The sequence below is a fragment of the Schistocerca gregaria genome, chromosome 1 (assembly GCF_023897955.1).
Source record: "Schistocerca gregaria isolate iqSchGreg1 chromosome 1, iqSchGreg1.2, whole genome shotgun sequence".
NCBI lineage: Eukaryota > Metazoa > Arthropoda > Insecta > Orthoptera > Acrididae > Schistocerca > Schistocerca gregaria.
The window spans coordinates 64,731,220-64,751,199 of record NC_064920.1 but is presented as its reverse complement, the minus strand read 5'-3'; positions in this window follow the sequence as shown (position 1 = coordinate 64,751,199).

Below are 19,980 nucleotides of genomic sequence, written 5' to 3'. Positions count from 1 at the left end.
CTGCAGGCTTTGCAGATAAGTAGTCCTGGAGACTAAAGTTCTGAATTACGACGATATTTCTGCGTTATATTCTCACTAGGAAGCTTCGAGAGTTACAGTAAATCTGCTATCGTGCATTGTATTTAAGCTACTGGTAGAATAGGTTGGTCATTATGGTCGACAGCAGACCTTCGAGATATGTAGTCATGGAGACTTTAGTTCTGTATTGCGACGAAATTTCTGGGTTATATTCTCATTATGAAGCTTCGAGAGATACAGGAAACTTGCTTTGGTGGATCGGTTTCAAGCTACTGGTAGACGAGGTTGTGCTCCATTGTTCGACAGCAAACCTTGCAGATAGGTAGTCTTACAGACTTAAGTTCTGAGCTGCGACGAAATGTCTGAGTTATATTCTCACTAGGAAGCTTCGAGAGTTACAGTATACTTGCTTTGGTGCATCGGATTCAAGCCACTGGTAGACCAGGTTGTGCTTCATGGTTCAACTGCAGACCTTGCAGATAAGTAGTCATGGAGACTAAAGTTCGGAATTGATACGAAATTTCTGGGTTATATACTCACTAGGTAGTTTCCAGAGTTACAGTAAACTTGCTTTGGTTCATTTGATTCAAGCTACTGGTAGACCAGGTTGTGCTCCATGGTTCGACTGCAAACCTTACAGATAAATAGTGTTGGAGATTAAAGTTCTGAATTGAGGTGACATATCTGGGTTATATTCTCACTAGGAAGCTCCGAGAGTTACAGTAAACTTGCTTTCTTGCATTGGATGCAAGCTTCTGGTCCACCAGGTGGTACTCAATGGTCCGACTGCAGACCTTCTAGATATTAGTCTTAGAGACTAATGTTCGGAATTGCGAGGAAATTTCTGAGTTTTATTCTCACAAGAAAGCTTCGGGAGTTACAGTAAATGTGGTTTGGTTCATCGTGTTCAAGCAACTGGTAGACCAGGTTGGGCTCATGATTCGACTGAAGACCTTGCAGATAAGTAGTGTTAGAGATTAAAGTTCTGAATTGCGACGAAATTTCTGGGTTATAACCTCAATAGGAAGCTTCGGGAGTTACAGTAAACTTGGTTTGGTGCATCGGATTCAAGCTTCTGGTCCACCAGCCGAAGATCCATGCTTCGACTGCAGACGTTGCAGATAAGTAGTCTTGGAGATTAAAGTTCTGAAATGCGACCAAATTTCTGGGTTATATTCTCGCTAGGAAGTTTCATGAGTTACAGTATACTACCTTTGGTGCATCGGATTCAAGGTACTGGTAGACCAGGTTGTACTCCTTATTTCGACTGCAGGCCTTGCAGATAAGTAGTCCCGGAGACTAAAGTTCTGAATTCCGACCCAATTTCTGGGTTATATTCTCACTAGGAAGCTTCGAGATTTACAGTAAACTTGCTTTGGTGCATCGGATTCAAGCTACTGGTAGACCAGGTTGTGTTTCATGGTTCACCAGCAGACCTTGCAGATAAGTAGCCTCGTAGAATAAAGTTCGGAATTGATACGAAATTTCTGGGTTATATACTCACTAGGAAGTTTCGAGAGTTACAGTAAACTTGCTTTGGTGCATTGGATTCAAGCTACTGGTAGACCAGGTTGTGCTCCATGGTTCGACTGCAGACCTTGCAGATAAATAGTGTTGGAGATTAAAGTTCTGAATTGAGGTGACATTTCTGGGTTATATTCTCAGTAGGAAGCTCCGAGAGTTACAGTAAACTTGCTTTGTTGCATTGGATTCAAGCTGCTTGTTCACCAGGTGGTACTCAATGGTCCGACTGCAGACCTTCTAGATAAGTAGTCTTGGAGACTAAAGTTCTGAATTGCGACGAAATTTCTGAGTCTTATTGTCACTAGGAAGCTTCGGGAGTTACAGTAAATGTGGTTCGAATCATCGTGTTGAAGTAACTGGTAGACCAGGTTGTGCTCCATGGTTCGACTGCAGACCTTGCAGATAAATAGTGTTGGAGGTTAAAGTTCTGAATTGAGGTGACATTTCTGGGTTATATTCTCACTAGGAAGCTCCGAGAGTTACAGTAAACTTGCTTTGTTGCATTGGATTGAAGCTTCTTGTTCACCAGGTGGTACTCAATGGTCCGACTGCAGACCTTCTAGATAAGTAGTCTTGCAGACTAAAGTTCTGAATTGCGACGAAATTTCTGAGTCTTCTTCTCACTAGGAAGCTTCGGGAGTTACAGTAAATGTGGTTCGAATCGTCGTGTTCAAGTAACTGGTAGACCAGGTTGTGCTCCATGGTTCGACTGCAGACCTTGCAGATAAATAGTGTTGGAGGTTAAAGTTCTGAATTGAGGTGACATTTCTGGGTTATATTCTCACTAGGAAGCTCCGAGAGTTACAGTAAACTTGCTTTGTTGCATTGGATTGAAGCTTCTTGTTCACCAGGTGGTACTCAATGGTCCGACTGCAGACCTTCTAGATAAGTAGTCTTGGAGACTAAAGTTCTGAATTGCGACGAAATTTCTGAGTCTTATTCTCACTAGGAAGCTTCGGGAGTTTCAGTAAATGTGGTTCGATTCGTCGTGTTCAAGCAACTGGTAGACCAGGTTGTGCTCCATGATTCGACTGAAGACGTTGCAGATAAGTAGTGTTAGAGATTAAAGTTCTTAAATGCGACGAAATTTCTGGGTTATATCCTCACTAGGAAGCTTCGGGAGTTACAGTAAACTTGGTTTGGTGCATCGGATTCAAGCTTCTGGTCCACCAGCCGGAGCTCCATGCTTCGACTGCAGACGTTGCAGATAAGTAGTCTTGGAGATTAAAGTTCAGAAATCCGACCAAATTTCTGGGTTATATTATCACTAATAAGTTTTATGAGTTACAGTATAGTAGCTATGGTGCATCGGATTCAAGCTACTGGTAGACAGGTTGTACTCCTTATTTCGACTGCTGGCCTTGGCGATAAGTAGTCCTGGATACTAAAGCTCTGAATTCCGACCGAATTTCTGGGTTATATTCTCACTAGGAAGCTTCGAGAGTTACAGTAAACTTGCTTTGGTGCGTCCGATTCAAGCTACTGGTAGACCAGGTTGTGCTTCATGGTTCACCTGCAGACCTTGCAGATAAGTAGTCACGGAGAATAAAGTTCTGAATTGCGACGAAATTTCTGAGTTATATTGTCACTAGAAAGTTTCGAGAATTACAGTAAACTTGCTTTGGTTCATCGGATTCAAGCGTCTGGTCCACCAGGTGATCCTCCATGGTTCGTCTGCAGGCCTTGGAGATAAGTAGTCTTGGAGATTAAAGTTCTGAAATGCGATAAAAATTTCTGGGTTATATTCTCACTAGGAAGCTTCGAGAGTTACACTAACTTTTTTTGGTGCATCGGATTCAAGCAACTGAAAGGAAAGGTGTGCTCCATGGTTCGACTGCAGACCTTGCAGATAAAAAGTCTTGGAAATTGAAGTTCTGAAATGCGACCAAATATCTGTGTTATATTCTCACTAGGATGTTTCGGTAGTTAAAGTAAACTTGCTTTGGTGCATCAGATTCAAGCTACTGGGAGACCAGATTGTGCTGCATGGTACGATAGGAGACCTTCAGGTAAGTAGTCTTTGACACTGAAGTTCTGAAATGCTACGAAATTCCTGGGTTATATTCTCATTATAAGGCTTCGAGAGTTACAGTAACTTTATTTCGTGCATCGGATTCAACCAACTGAACGAAATGGTGTGCTCCATGATTAGACTCCAAACCTTGCAGTTAAGTTGTCTTGGAGAGTAAAGTTCTGAAATGCGACGAAATTTCAAGTTATATTCTCAATAGGAAACTTCGAGAGTTACGGTAAACTTGGTTTGTTGCATCGGATTCAAGCTATTGGTAGACCAGGTTGTGCTTCATGGTTTGACTGCAGACCTTGCAGATAAGTAGTCTTGGAGACTAGAGTTGAGAGTTGCGACGATATTTCTGGGTTATATTATCACTAGGAAGCTTCGAGAGTTACAGTAAACTTGCTTTCGTGCATCGGATTCAAGCTACTAGTAGACAGGTTGTTCTCCATGGTTCGACTGCAGACTTTGCTGATATATAGTGTTAGAGACTAAAGTTCTGAATTGCGACGAAGTTTCTAGTTTATATTTTCACTAGGAATTTTTGAGAGTTACATTAAACTTGCTTTGGTTAATCGGATTAAAACTACTGGTGGACCAGGTGATGCTCCATGGTTTCACTGCAGACCTTGCAGATAAGCTGTCTTGGAGACTGGGTTATATTCTCAATAGGAAGCATCAAGAGTTACAGTAAGCTTGCTTTGTTGAATCGGTTTCACGATAAATGTCCACCAGGTGATGCTCCATGATAGGAATTCAGACCTTGCAGATAAGTAGTCTTGGAGACTAAAGTTCTAAATTGCGCCAGAATTTCTGAGTTATATTCTCACTAGGAAGCTCCGAGAGTTACAGTAACCTTGGTTTTTTTGCATCGGATACAAGCTGCTGGTAGGCCAGGTTGTGCTCGATGGTTCGACTGCAGACCTTGCATATAAATAGTTTTGGAGACTAATGTTCTGAACTGCGACGAAATTTCTGGGTTATGTTCTCACTAGCAAGCTTCGAGTGTTACAGTAAACTTGGTTTGGTGCATCGGATTCAAGCTACTGGTAGACCGGTATGTGCTCCATGGTTCGACAGCAGACCTTGCAGGTAAGTAGTCTAGATGACTAAAGTTCTCAATTGAGACGAAATTTCTGGTTGTATTCACACTAGGAAGTTTTGAGATTTACAGTAAACTTGGTTTGGTGCATCGGATTCAAGCATTCAAGTTACTGGTAGACCAGGTTGTGCTCCATGGTTCGACTGCAGACCTTGCAGGTAAGTAGTCTAGGAGACTAAAGTTCTGAATTGCGAGGAAATGTCTGGGTTATATTCTCACTAGGAAGCATAGAGAGTTACAGTAAACTTGCTTTTGTGCATCCTATTCAGGCAACTTGTCCACCAGGTTATGCTCCTTGGTTCGACTGCAGACCTTGCAGATAAGTAGCCTTGGAGACTGATGTTCTGAATTACAACGAAATTTCTGGTTTATATTCTAACTAGGAAGCTTCGAAAGTTACAGTAATCTTGGTTTGGTGCGCCTGATTCGAGCTTCTGGTAGGCCAGGTTGTGCTCCATGGTTCGACTTCTAACCTTGTAGACAAGAGGTCTTGGAGACTAAAGTTCTGAATTGTGACGAAATTTCTGTGTTATATTCTCACTAATAAACTTCGAGAGTTACAGTAATCGTGCTTTGGTGCCTCGGTGCGGACCTAGCAGACAAGTAGTCTTGGAGACTAAAGTTCTGATTTGCACGGAAATTTCTGGGTTATATTCTCACTATGAAGCTTCGATAGTTACAGTAAACTTGCTTTCGTGCATCGAAATCAAGCTAATGGCCCACAAATTGATGCTCCACGGTTAGATTGCAGAACTTGCAGATAAGTTGTCTTGGAGACTAAAGAGCAGAATTGCGACGAAATTTCTGGGTTATATTGTCACTAGGAAGCTCAGAGAGTTACAGTAAACTTGCTTTGGTGCATCGCATTCAAGCTACTAGTAGACCAGGTTGTGCTACATTGTTCAACTGCAGACCTTGCAGATAAGTAGTCTTGGTGACTAAAGTTCTGAAATGCGACGAAATTTCTGGTTTATATTCTCATTAGGAAGCTACGAGAGTTACAGCAAACTTGCTTTGGTTCATCGGATTCAAGCTACTGGTAGGCCAGGTTTTGCTCCATTGTGCGACTGCTAACCTAGCAGACAAGTGGTGTTGGAGACTAAAGTTCTCAGTTGCGACGAAATTTCTGTGCCATATACTCAATAGGAAGCATCGAGAGTTACAGCATACATGCAGTGGTGCATCGGATTCTCGCTAATGTTCCACCAGGTGATGCTCCATATTAGGACTGCAGACCTTGCAGATAAGTAGTCTTGGAGACTAAAGTTATGAATTGCACGGTAATTTCTGGTTTATATTCTCACTAGGAAGCTTCGAGAATTACAGTAAACGTGCTTTCCTGCATCGGATTCAAGCTTACAGACCCCATGGTGATGCTCTATGATTCGATTGCAGACCTTGCAGATAAGTAGTCTTGAGACTAAAGTTCGGAATTGCAAAGAAATATCTGGGTTGTATTCTCACTAGGAAGCTTAGGGAGTTACAGTAATCTTGCATTGGTTTATCGGATTCAAGCTACTGACAGACCAGGTTGTGCTCCATGGTTCGACTGCAGACCTTGAAGATAAGTAGTCTTGGAGACTGAAGTTCTGAATTGCAACGAAATTTCTGGGATATATTCTCACTAGCAAGCTTCGAGAGTTACAGCAAACTTGCATTGGTTTATCGTATTCAAGCTACTGGTAGATCAGGATTGAGCTCCATGGATCGACTGCAGACCTTGCCGATAAGTAGTCTTGGAGACTAAAGTTCGGAATTGCGAAGAAATATCTGGGGCATATTCTCACTAGGAAGCTACGAGGGTTACAGTAATTTTGCTTTGGTGCATCGGATGAAGCTACTGGTCCACCAGGTGATGCTCCATGGTTCAATGGCAGACCTTGCAGATAATTAGTCCTGAGATTAACGTTCTGAATTGGGACGAAGTTTCTGTTTTATATTGTCACTTCGAAGCTTCGAGGGTTACAGAAACTTATTTTGGTCTATCGGAATCAAGCAACCGGTAGACCAGTTTGTGTTCCATTGTTTGACTGCAGACATTGCAGGCAAGTAATCTAGGAGACTAGAGTTCTGAATTGCGACGAAATTTCTGGGTTAAATTTCCACTAGGAAGCTACGAGACTTACAGTAAACTTTGGTTGGTGTATCGGATTGGAGCTTCTGGTAGGCCAGGTTGTGCTTCATGGTTCGACTTCTAACCTTGCAGACAAGTGGTCTTGTAGACTTAAGTTCTGAATTGTGACGAAATTTCTGTGTTATATTCTCACTAATAAACTTCGAGGGTTACAGTAATCTTGCTTTGTTGCATCGGATTCAAGGTACTGGTAGACCAAGTTATGCTCCATGGTTCGACTGCGAACCTTGCAGATAAGTAGTCTTGGAGACTAAAGTTCTGAATTGCTACAAAATTTCTGGGTTATATTCTCACGAGGTAGCTTCGAGAGTTACAGTAATCTTGGTCTGGTGCATCAGATTCAAGCTAATGGTCCCCAAGGTGATGCTCCATGGTTCGATTGCAGACCTTGCAGAAAAGTAGTCTTGGAGACTAAAGTAAACTGCAACCAAATTTCTGTTTTATATTCTCACTAGGAAGCTTGGAGAATTACAGTAAACTTGTGTTTATTCTTAGGATTCAGGCTACTGGTTAACAAGTTTGTGCTCCATGGTTCGACTACAGACCTTTAGGATAAGTAATCTGGTGACTAATGTTCTGAATTGCGACGATATTTCTGGGTTATATTCACACTAGCAAGCTACGAGAGTTAGAGTAAACTTTCTTTGGTGCATCTAATTCAGGTTACTCTTCCACCAGGGGATGCTCCATTGTGTGACTGCAGACCTTGAATGGAAATAATCTTGAAGACTAAAGTTCTCAAATGCGACAAAATTTCTGCGTTATATTCTCACTAGGAATCTTCGAGAGTTAGAGTAAACTTGCTTTGGTTTATCGGATTCAAGTTACTGGTGCACCAGGTGATGCTCCATGGTTCGACTGCAGACCTTGCTGATAAGCAGTCTTAGAGACTATGGTTCTGAATTGCAACGAAATTTCTGCGTTACATTCTCAATATGAGGCATCGGCAGTTACAGTAAACTTGCTTTACTGCATCGGATTCAAGCTACTGGTAGGCCTTGTTGTGCTCCATGGTTCGACTGCAGCACTTGCAGATAAGTAGTCCTGAGATTTACTTTCTGAATTAAGATGAAATTTCTGGTTTATATTCTCACTAGGAAGCTTCGAGTGTTACAGTATACTTACTTTGGTTTATCGGATTCATGCTACCGGTAGACCAGGTTGTGGTCTATTGTGTGACTGCAGACCTTGCAGGCAAGTAGTCTAGGAGATTAAAGTTCTCAATTGAGAAGAAATTTCTGGGTTATGTTCTCACTAGGAATCTTCGAAAGTTACAGTAAGCTTGGTTTGGTGCATCGAATTCACGCTAATGGTAAGCCAGGTTGTGCTCCATGTTTCGACTGCTGACCTTGCAGATAACTAGTGTGGGAGAGTAAAGTACTGAATTGTGACGATATTTCTTGGTTATATTCTCACTAGGAACCGTCGAGAGTTACAGTAAGCTTGCTTTGGTTCATCGGATTCGACCTACTGGTAGACCAGGTTGTGCTCCATGGTTCGACTGCAGACCTTGCAAATAAGCAGTCTTGGAGACTAATGTTCTGAATTGCGACGAAATTTCTGGGTTATATTCTCAATAGGAATCTTCGAGAGCTACAGTAAACTTGCTTTGTTGCATCCGATTCACGCTAATGGTCCATTAGGTGATGCTACATGGTTCGACTGCAGACCTTGCAGATAAGCTGTCTTGGAGCCTAATGTTCTGAATTGCGCCGAAATATCTGGGTTATATTCTCACTAGGAAGCATCGAAAGTTATAGTAAACTTGCTTTGTTGCATCGTATTATCGCTAATGGTCCACCAGGTGATGCTCCATGGTTCGACTGCAGACCTTGCAGATAAGTAGTCTTGGAGACTAATGTTCTGAATTGCGACGAAATTTATGAGTTATATTCTCACTAAGACGCTTCGAGAGTTACAGTAACTTTGCTTTGGTGCATCGGATTCAAGCTACTGGTGGACCAGATTGTGCTCCATGGTTCGACTGCAGACCTTTCAGGTAAATACTGTTGGAGAATAATGTTCTTAATTGCAGCGAAATTTTAGGGTTATATTCTGAATAGGAAGCTACGAAAATTACAGTACACTTGCCTTGGTTCATCGGATTCAAGCTTCTGGTAGACCAAGTTGTGCTCCATGATTTGACTGCAGACCTGGAAGATAAGTATTCTTGGAGAATAATGTTCTAAATTGCGACGAAATTTCTGGGTAATATTCTCACTAGCAAGCTTCGCGAGTTCAGTACACTTTCTTTGGTGTATCGGATTCATTCTACTGGTCCACAAGATGATGCTCCATGTCTCCACTGCAGACCTTGGAGATGAGTAGTCGTAGAGACCAAAGTTCTGAATTGCGACAAAATTTCTGGGTTATATTCTCACTAGGAAGCTTCGAGAGTTACAGTAAATTTCTTTGGTGCATTGGATCCAAGCTTCTGTTCCACCACGTGATGCTCCATTGTTCGATTGCAGACCTTGGAGATAATTATTGTTGGAGACTAAAGGTCTGAATTGGGACGAAATTTCTTGGTTATGTTCTCACCAGGATGTTTCGGGAGTTACAGTAAACTTGGTTTGGTGCATCGGATTCAAGCTACTGGTAGACCAGGTTATACTCCATATTTTGACTTCAGACCTTGCAGACAAGTACTCCTGGAGACTAAAGTTCTGAGTTGCTACCAGATTTCTGGGTTATATTCTTACTAGGAAGCTTTGAGAGTTGCAGTAAACTTGCGTGTACGGATCGGATTCAAGCTACTGGTTTAGCATGTTGTGCTCCATGGTCGGACTGCAGACTTGCAGAAAAACAGTCTTGGTGACTTAAGTTCTGAATTGCGGCGAAATTTCTGGGTTATATTCTCACTAGGAAGCATAGAGAGTTGCTGTAAACTTTCTTTGGTGCGTCGGATTCAAGCTACTGGTCCACCAGGTAATTCACCATGGTCCGACTGCAGATCTAGCAGATAAATAGTGTTGGAGGCAAAAGTTCTGAATTGCGACGAAATTTCTGGGTTATATTCTCACTAGGAAGCTTTGAGAGTTACAGTAAACTTGCTTTGCTGCATCGGATTCAAGCTACTGGTAGACCTGGTTGATTTCCAAGGTTCGACTGCAGACCTTGCAGATAAGTCGTCTTGGAGGCTAGAGTTCTGAATTTCTACCAAATTTCTGTTTTATATTCTCACTAGGAAGCTTGGAGAATTACAGTAAACTTGTTTTTATGCTTAGGATTCAAGCTACTTTTTGACCAGGTTGTGCTAAATGGTTCGATGCAGACCTTCAGATAAGTAATCTGGTGACTAAAGTTCTGAATTGCTACAAAATTTCTGGGTTATATTCTCACTAGGAAGCTTCGACAGTTACAGTAAACTTGCTTTGGTTCATCGTATTCAAGCTACTGGTGGACCAGAATTGAGCTCCATGGATCGACTGCAGACCATGCAGATAAGCAGTCCTGAGATTAACGTTCTGAATTGGGACGAAGTTCTGGGTTATATTGTCACTAGGATGCTTCGAGTGTTACAGAAACTTACTTTGGTCTATCGGAATCAAGCAACCGGTAGACCAGGTTGTGCTCCAATGTTTGACTGCTGACCTTGCAGGTAAGTAATCTACGAGACTAGAGTTATGAATTGCGACGAAATTTCTGTTTTAAATTCTCACTAGGAAGCTACGAGAGTTACAGTAAACTTGGTTTGATGCATCGGATTCGAGCTTCTGGTAGGCCAGGTTGTGCACCATGGTTCGACTCCTAACCTTGCAGACTAGTTGTCTTGTAGACTAAAGTTCTGAATTGTGATGAAATTTCTGTGTTCTATTCTCACTAATAAACTTCGAGGGTTACAGTAATCTTGCTTTGGTGCATCGGATTCAAGGTACTGGTATACCAGTTTGTGCTCCATGGTTCGACGGCAGACCTTGCAGATAAATACGGTTGGAGACTAAAGTTGTGAATTGATACGAAATTTCTGGTCTATATTCACACGAGGAATCTTCGAGAGTTAAAGTAAACTTGCTTTGGTGCATCTGATTCAAGCTACTAGTAGACAAGGCTGTGCTCCACGGTTCGTCTGCAGACCTTGCAGATAAGTAGTCTTCGAGACTAAATTTCTAAACTGAGACGAAATTTATGAGCTATATTCTCACTAGGAAGTTTCGAGAGTTACAGTAAACTTGGTTTTTTCCATCGTATTCAAGCTACTGGTATTCCATGTTGTGCTCCATGGTTCAACTGCAGACCTTGCAGATAAGCAGCCTTGGAGACTACTGTTCTGAATTGCGAAGACATTTCTGGGTTATATTCTCAATAGGAGGCATCGACAGTTACAGTAAACTTGCTTTGGTGATTCGGATTCAAGGTGATGGAAGACTAGGTTGAGCTCCACCGATCGACTGCATACCTTGCGGAAAAGTAGTCTTGGTAACTAAAGTTCTGAATTGCGACGAAGTTTCTGGGTTATATTCTCACTAGGAAGCATCGAGAGTTACAGTAAACTTGCTTTAGTGCATCGGATTCAAGCTACTGGTAGACCATGTTGTACTCCATGGTTCGACTGCAGCACTTGCAGATAAGTAGTCCTGAGATTAACTTTCTGAATTGCGACGAAACTTCTGGTTTATATTCTCACTAGGAAGCTTCGAGTGTTACAGTATACTTACTTCGGTTTATCGGATTCAAGCTACCGGTAGACCAGGTTGTGACCTACTGTGTGACTGCAGACCTTGCAGGCAAGTAGTCTACGAGATTAAAGTTCTCAATTGAGACGAAATTTCTGGGTTATGTTGTCACTAGGAATCTTCGAGAGTTTCAGTAAGCTTGGTTTGGTGCATCAGATTCACGCTAATGGTAGGCCAGGTTGTGCTTCATGGTTCGACTGCCGACCTTGCAGGTAAGCAGTCTTGGAGACTACTGTTCTGAATTGCGACGAAATTTCTGCGTAATATTCTCAATAGGAAGCATCGAGAGTTACAGTAAACTTGCTTTGTTGCATCGGATTCAGGCTAATGGTAAACCAGGTGATACTCCATGGTTCGACTGCAGACCTTGCAGGTAAGTAGTCTTGGAGACTAATGTTCTGAATTGCAACGAAATTTTTGGGTTATATTCTCACTAGGAAGCTTAAAGAGTTACAGTCAACTTGCTTTGGTTCATCGTATTCAAGCTACTGGTAGACCAGGTTGTGCTCCATGGTTCGACTGCAGACCTTGCAGGTAAATACTGTTGGAGACTAAAGTTCTTAATTGCGGCGAAATTTATGGGTTATATTCTCAATAGGAAGCTCCGAAAATTACAGTACACTTGTTTTGGTTCATCGGATTCAAGCTTCTGGTAGACCAAGTTGTGCTCCATGGTTTGACTGCAGACCTGGAAGATAAGTATTCTTGGAGAATAATGTTCTAAATTGCGACGAAATTTCTGGGTTATTTTCTCACTAGCAAGCTACGCGAGTTACAGTACACTTTCTTTGGTGTATCGGATTCAGGCTACTGGTCCACAAGATGATGCTCCATGTCTCCACTGCAGACCTTGGAGATGAGTAGTCGTAGAGACCAATGTTCTGAATTGCGACAAAATTTCTGGGTTATATTCACACTAGGAAGCTTCGAGAGTTACAGTAAATTTGCTTTGGTGCTTTGGATCCAAGCTTCTGTTCCACCACGTGATGCTCCATTGTTCGACTGCAGACCTTGGAGATAAGTAGTGTTGGAGACTTAAGTTCTGAATTGCGACTAACTTTCTTGGTTATTTTCTCACTAGGATGTTTCGGGATTTACAGTAAACTTGATTTGGTGCATCGGATTCAAGCTACTAGTAGACCTGGTTGATTTCCAAGGTTCGACTGCAGACCTTGCAGATAAGTCGTCTTGGAGGCTAGAGTTCTGAATTTCTACCAAATTTCTGTTTTATATTCTCACTAGGAAGCTTGGAGAATTACAGTAAACTTGTTTTTATGCTTAGGATTCAAGCTACTTTTTGACCAGGTTGTGCTAAATGGTTCGATGCAGACCTTCAGATAAGTAATCTGGTGACTAAAGTTCTGAGTTGCGACAAAATTGCTGGGTTATATTCTCACTAGGAAGCTTCGACAGTTACAGTAAACTAGCTTGGGTCATCGTATTCAAGCTACTGGTGGACCAGGATTGAGCTCCATGGATCGACTGCAGACCATGCAGATAAGTAGTCCTGAGATTAACGTTCTGAATTGGGACGAAGTTCTGGGTTATATTGTCACTAGGATGCTTCGAGTGTTACAGAAACTTACTTTGGTCTATCGGAATCAAGCAACCGGTAGACCAGGTTGTGCTCCAATGTTTGACTGCTGACCTTGCAGGTAAGTAATCTAATTTCTGGGTTATATTCTCACTAGGAAGCTTCGACAGTTACAGTAAACTTGGTTTTTTCCATCGTATTCAAGCTACTGGTATTCCATGTTGTGCTCCATGGTTCAACTGCAGACCTTGCAGATAAGCAGTTTTGGAGACTAATGTTCTGAATTGCGAAGAAATTTCTGGGTTATATTATCAATAGGAGACATCGACAGTTACAGTAAACTTGCTTTGGTGCTTCGGATCAAGCTGCTGGAAGGCTAGGTTGAGCTCCACGGATCGACTGCAGACCTTGCGAAAAAGTAGTCTTGGTAACTAAAGTTCTGAAGTGCGACGAAGTTTCTGGGTTATATTCTCACTAGGAAGCATCGACAGTTACAGTGAACTTGCTTTAGTGCATCGGATTCAAAATACTGATAGGCCATGTTGTACTCGATGGTTCGACTGCAGCACTTGCAGATAACTAGTCCTGAGATTAACTTTCTGAATTGCGACCAAAACTTCTGGTTTATATTCTCACTAGGAAGCTTCGAGTGTTACAGTATACTTACTTCGGTTTATCGGATTCAAGCTACCGGTAGACCAGGTTGTGACCTACTGAGTGACTGCAGACCTTGCAGGCAAGTAGTCTACGAGATTAAAGTTCTCAATTGAGACGAAATTTCTGGGTTATGTTGTCACTAGGAATCTTCGAGAGTTTCAGTAAGCTTGGTTTGGTGCATCAGATTCACGCTAATGGTAGGCCAGGTTGTGCTTCATGGTTCGACTGCCGACCTTGCAGGTAAGCAGTCTTGGAGACTACTGTTCTGAATTGCGACGAAATTTCTGCGTAATATTCTCAATAGGAAGCATGGAGAGTTACAGTAAACTTGCTTTGTTGCATCGGATTCAGGCTAATGGTAAACCAGGTGATACTCCATGGTTCGACTGCAGACCTTGCAGGTAAGTAGTCTTGGAGACTAATGTTCTGAATTGCAACGAAATTTCTGGGTTATATTCTCACTAGGAAGCTTAAAGAGTTACAGTAAACTTGCTTTGGTTCATCGTATTCAAGCTACTGGTAGACCAGGATTGAGCTCCGTCGATCGAATGCAGACCTTGCAGATAAGTAGTCTTGGAGATTAAAGTTCTCATTTGCGACTCATTTTCTGGATTATATTATCACTAGGAACATTCGAGAGTTACAGAAATCTTGGATAGGTTTATCGGATTCAAGCTACTGATAGACCAGGTTGTGCTCCATGGTTCTACTGCAGAACTTGCAGATAAGTAGTCTTGGAGACTAAAGTTCTGAATTGCGACGAAATTTCTGGGTTATATTCTCACTAGCAAGCTTCGAGAGGTACAGCAAACATGCTTTGGTTCATCGTATTCAAGCTACTGGTAGACCAGGATTGAGCTCCATGGAACGACTGCAGACCTTGCAGATAAGTAGTCTTGGAGATTAATGTTCTGCATTGCGTCGAAATTTATTGTTTATATTCTCACTAAGAAGCTTCAAGAGTTACAGTAAACTTGGTTTGGTGCATCGGATTCAGGCTACTAGTCCACCAGGTGATGCTCCATGGTTCGACTGCAGACCTAGCAGATAAGTAGTCTTGGAGATTAAAGTTCTGAATTGCACGGAATTTTCTGGGTTATATTCTCACTAGGAAGCTTCGAGAGTTACAGTAAACTTGCTTTGGTGCATGAGATTCAGGCTACTGTTAGACCACGTTGTGCTCCATGATTCGACGGCAGACCATGCAGATAAATAGTGTTGGAGACTAAAGTTCTGAATTGCCACGAAAGTAATGGGGTATATTCTCACTAGGAAGCTTCGAGAGTTACAGTAAACTTGCTTTGGTGCATCGGATTCAAGCAACTGGTAGACCAGGTTGTGCTTCATTGTTCGACAGAAGAAATTGCAGATAAGTAGCCTTGGAGACTAAAGTTCTTAATTGCGACGAAATTTCTGGGTTATAATTTCACTAAGAAGCTTCGAGAGTTACAGTAAACATGCTTTCGTGCATCGGATTCAACCTATTGGTGAACCAGGTTGTGCTCCATGGTACGACTGCAGACCTTGCAGATAAGTAGTCTTGGAGACTAAAGTTGAGAATTACAACGAAATTTCTGGGTTATATTATCACTAGGAAGCTCAGAGAGTTACAGTAAACTTGCTGTGGTGCATCGCATTCAAGCTACTAGTAGACCAGGTTGTTATCCATGGTTCGACTGCAGACCTTGCAGATAAATAGTGTTAGAGACTAGAGTTCTGTATTGCGACGAAATTTATGGGTTATATTCTCACTAGGAAGCTTCGAGAGTTACAGTAAATTTGCTTTGGTGCATCGGATTCAAGTTTCTGTTCCACCTCGTGATGCTCCGTGGTTCGACTGCAGACCTTGGAGATAAGTAGTCTTGGAGACTAAAGTAATGAATTTCGACGAAGTTTCTGGGTTATATTCTCACTATAATGTTTCCGGAGTTACAGTAAACTTACTTTGATGCATTGGATCCAAGCTACTGGTAGACCAGGTTGTACTCCACATTTCGACTGCAGTCCTTGCAGATAAGTAGTTTGGGAGACCTTAGTTCAGAATTGCAACGAAATTTCTGGGTTATATTATCACTAGGAAGCTTCGAGAGTAACAGTAAAATTGCTTTGGTGCTTCGGATTCAAGCTACTGGTAGATCAGGTTGTGCTCCATGGTTCGACTGCAGACCTTGCAGGTAAATACTATTGGAGACTAAAGTTCTTAATTGCGGCGAAATTTATGGGTTATATTCTCAATAGGAAGCTCCGAAAATTACAGTACACTTGTTTTGGTTCATCGGATTCAAGCTTCTGATAGACCAAGTTGTGCTCCATGGTTTGACTGCAGACCTGGAAGATAAGTATTCTTGGAGAATAATGTTCTAAATTGCGACGAAATTTCTGGGTTATTTTCTCACTAGCAAGCTACGCGAGTTACAGTACACTTTCTTTGGTGTATCGGATTCAGGCTACTGGTCCACAAGATGATGCTCCATGTCTCCACTGCAGACCTTGGAGATGAGTAGTCGTAGAGACCAAAGTTCTGAATTGCGACAAAATTTCTGGGTTATATTCACACTAGGAAGCTTCGAGAGTTACAGTAAATTTGCTTTGGTGCTTTGGATCCAAGCTTCTGTTCCACCACGTGATGCTCCATTGTTCGATTGCAGACCTTGGAGATAAGTAGTGTTGGAGACTAAAGTTCTGAATTGCAACTAACTTTCTTGGTTATTTTCTCACTAGGATGTTTCGGGATTTACAGTAAACTTGGTTTGGTGCATCGGATTCAAGCTACTAGTAGACCTGGTTGATTTCCAAGGTTCGACTGCAGACCTTGCAGATAAGTCGTCTTGGAGGCTAGAGTTCTGAATTTCTACCAAATTTCTGTTTTATATTCTCACTAGGAAGCTTGGAGAATTACAGTAAACTTGTTTTTATGCTTAGGATTCAAGCTACTTTTTGACCAGGTTGTGCTAAATGGTTCGATGCAGACCTTCAGATAAGTAATCTGGTGACTAAAGTTCTGAGTTGCGACAAAATTTCTGGTTTATATTCTCACTAGGAAGCTTCGACAGTTACAGTAAACTAGCTTTGGTTCATCGTATTCAAGCTACTGGTGGACCAGGATTGAGCTCCATGGATCGACTGCAGACCATGCAGATAAGTAGTCCTGAGATTAACGTTCTGAATTGGGACGAAGTTCTGGGTTATATTGTCACTAGGATGCTTCGAGTGTTACAGAAACTTACTTTGGTCTATCGGAATCAAGCAACCGGTAGACCAGGTTGTGCTCCAATGTTTGACTGCTGACCTTGCAGGTAAGTAATCTACGAGACTAGAGTTCTGAATTGCGACGAAATTTCTGGGTTAAATTCTCACTAGGAAGCTTCGAGAGTTACAGTAAACTTGGTTTGATGCATCGGATTTGAGCTTCTGGTAGGCCAGGTTGAGCACCATGGTTCGACTCCTAACCTTGCAGACTAGTGGTCTTGTAGACTAAAGTTCTGAATTGTGATGAAATTTCTGTGTTCTAATCTCACTAATAAACTTCGAGGGTTACAGTAATCTTGCTTTGGTGCATCGGATTCAAGGTACTGGTATACCAGTTTGTGCTCCATGGTTCGACGGCAGACCTTGCAGATAAATACGGTTGGAGACTAAAGTTGTGAATTGATACGAAATTTCTGGGTTATGTTGTCACTAGGAATCTTCGAGAGTTTCAGTAAGCTAGGTTTGGTGCATCAGATTCACGCTAATGGTAGACCAGGTTGTGCTTCATGGTTCGACTGCCGAACTTGCAGGTAAGCAGTCTTGGAGACTACTGTTCTGAATTGCGACGAAATTTCTGCGTAATATTCTCAATAGGAAGCATCGAGAGTTACAGTAAACTTGCTTTGTTGCATCGGATTCAGGCTAATGGTAAATCAGGTGATACTCCATGGTTCGACTGCAGACCTTGCAGGTAAGTAGTCTTGGAGACTAATGTTCTGAATTGCAACGAAATTTCTGGGTTATATTCTCACAAGGAAGCTTCGGGAGTTACAGTAATCTTGCTTTGGTGCATCGGATTCAAACTTCTGGTCCACCAATTGATGCTCCATGGTTCGACTGCAGACCTTGTAGGAAAGTAGTCTTGGAGATTAAAGTTCTCAATTGCGACGAATTTTCTGGGTTATATTATCACTAGGAACATTCGAGAGTTACAGTAATCTTGCATTGGTTTATCGGATTCAAGCTACTGATAGACCAGGTTGTGTTACAAATTTTGACTGCAGACCTTGCAGGTAAGTAATCTAGGAGACTAGAGTTCTGAATTGTGACGAAATTTCTGGGTTATATTCTTACAAGGAAGCTTCGAGTGTTACCCCAAACTTTCTTTGGTTTATCGGATTCAAGCTACTGGTCCACCAGGTGATGCTCCATGGTTCGACGGCAGACCTTGCAGATAAGTAGAGACTAAAGTTCTGAATTGCACGATAATTTCTGGTTTATATTTTCACTAGGAAGCTTCTAGAGTTACAGTAAACTTCCTTACCTGCATCGGATTCAAACTAATATACCCCATGGTGATGCTCCATGGTTCGATTGTAGACCTTGCAGATAAGTAGTCTTGGAGTCTAATGTTCTGAATTGCGACGACATTTCTGTCTTATATTCTCACTAGGAAGCTTAAAGAGATACAGTAAACTTGCTTTGGTTCATCGTATTCAAGCTACTGGTAGACCAGGATTGAGCTCCGTCGATCGAATGCAGACCTTGCAGATAAGTAGTCTTGGAGATTAAAGTTCTCATTTGCGACGCATTTTCTGGGTTATATTATCACTAGGAACATTCGAGAGTTACAGTAATCTTGGATAGGTTTATCGGATTCAAGCTACTGATAGACCAGGTTGTGCTCCATGGTTCTACTGCAGAACTTGCAGATAAGTAGTCTTGGAGACTAAAGTTATGAATTGCGACGAAATTTCTGGGTTACATTCTCACTAGCAAGCTTCGAGAGTTACAGCAAACTTGCTTTGGTTCATCGTATTCAAGCTACTGGTAGACCAGGTTGTGCTTCATTGTTCGACTGAAGAAATTGCAGATAAGTAGCCTTGGAGACTAAAGTTCTTAATTGCGACGAAATTTCTGGGTTATATTTTCACTAAGAAGCTTCGAGAGTTACAGTAAACATGCTTTCGTGCATCGGATTCAAGCTATTGGTGAACCAGGTTGTGCTCCATGGTACGACTGCAGACCTTGCATATAAGTAGTCTTGGAGACTAAAGTTGAGAATTACAACGAAATTTCTGGTTTATATTATCACTAGGAAGCTCAGAGAGTTACAGTAAACTTGCTGTGGTGCATCGCATTCAAGCTACTAGTAGACCAGGTTTTTATCCATGGTTCGACTGCAGACCTTGCAGATAAATAGTGTTAGAGACTAGAGTTCTGTAGTGCGACGAAATTTATGGGTTATATTCACACTAGGAAGCTTCGAGAGTTACAGTAAATTTGCTTTGGTGCATTGGATTCAAGTTTCTGTTCCACCTCGTGATTCCCCGTGGTTCGACTGCAGAGCTTGGAGATAAGTAGTCTTGGAGACTAAAGTAATGAATTTCGACGAAGTTTCTGGGTTATATTCTCACTATAATGTTTCCGGAGTTACAGTAAACTAACTTTGATGCATTGGATCCAAGCTACTGGTAGACCAGGTTGTACTCCACATTTCGACTGCAGTCCTTGCAGATAAGTAGTTTGGGAGACCTTAGTTCAGAATTGCAACGAAATTTCTGGGTTATATTATCACTAGGAAGCTTCGAGAGTAACAGTAAAATTGCTTTGGTGCTTCGGATTCAAGCTACTGGTAGACCAGGTTGTGCTCCATGGTTCGACTGCAGACCTTGCAGGTAAATACTGTTGGAGACTAAAGTTCTTAATTGCGGCGAAATTTATGGGTTATATTCTCAATAGGAAGCTCCGAAAATTACAGTAAACTTGTTTTCGTTAATCGAATTCAAGCTTCTGGTAGACCAAGTTGTGCTCCATGGTTTGACTGCAGACCTGGAAGATAAGTATTCTTGGAGAATAATGTTCTAAATTGCGACGAAATTTCTGGGTTATTTTCTCACTAGCAAGCTACGCGAGTTACAGTACACTTTCTTTGGTGTATCGGATTCAGGCTACTGGTCCACAAGATGATGCTCCATGTCTCCACTGCAGACCTTGGAGATGAGTAGTCGTAGAGACCAAAGTTCTGCATTGCGACAAAATTTCTGGGTTATATTCACACTAGGAAGCTTCGAGAGTTACAGTAAATTTGCTTTGGTGCTTTGGATCCAAGCTTCTGTTCCACCACGTGAT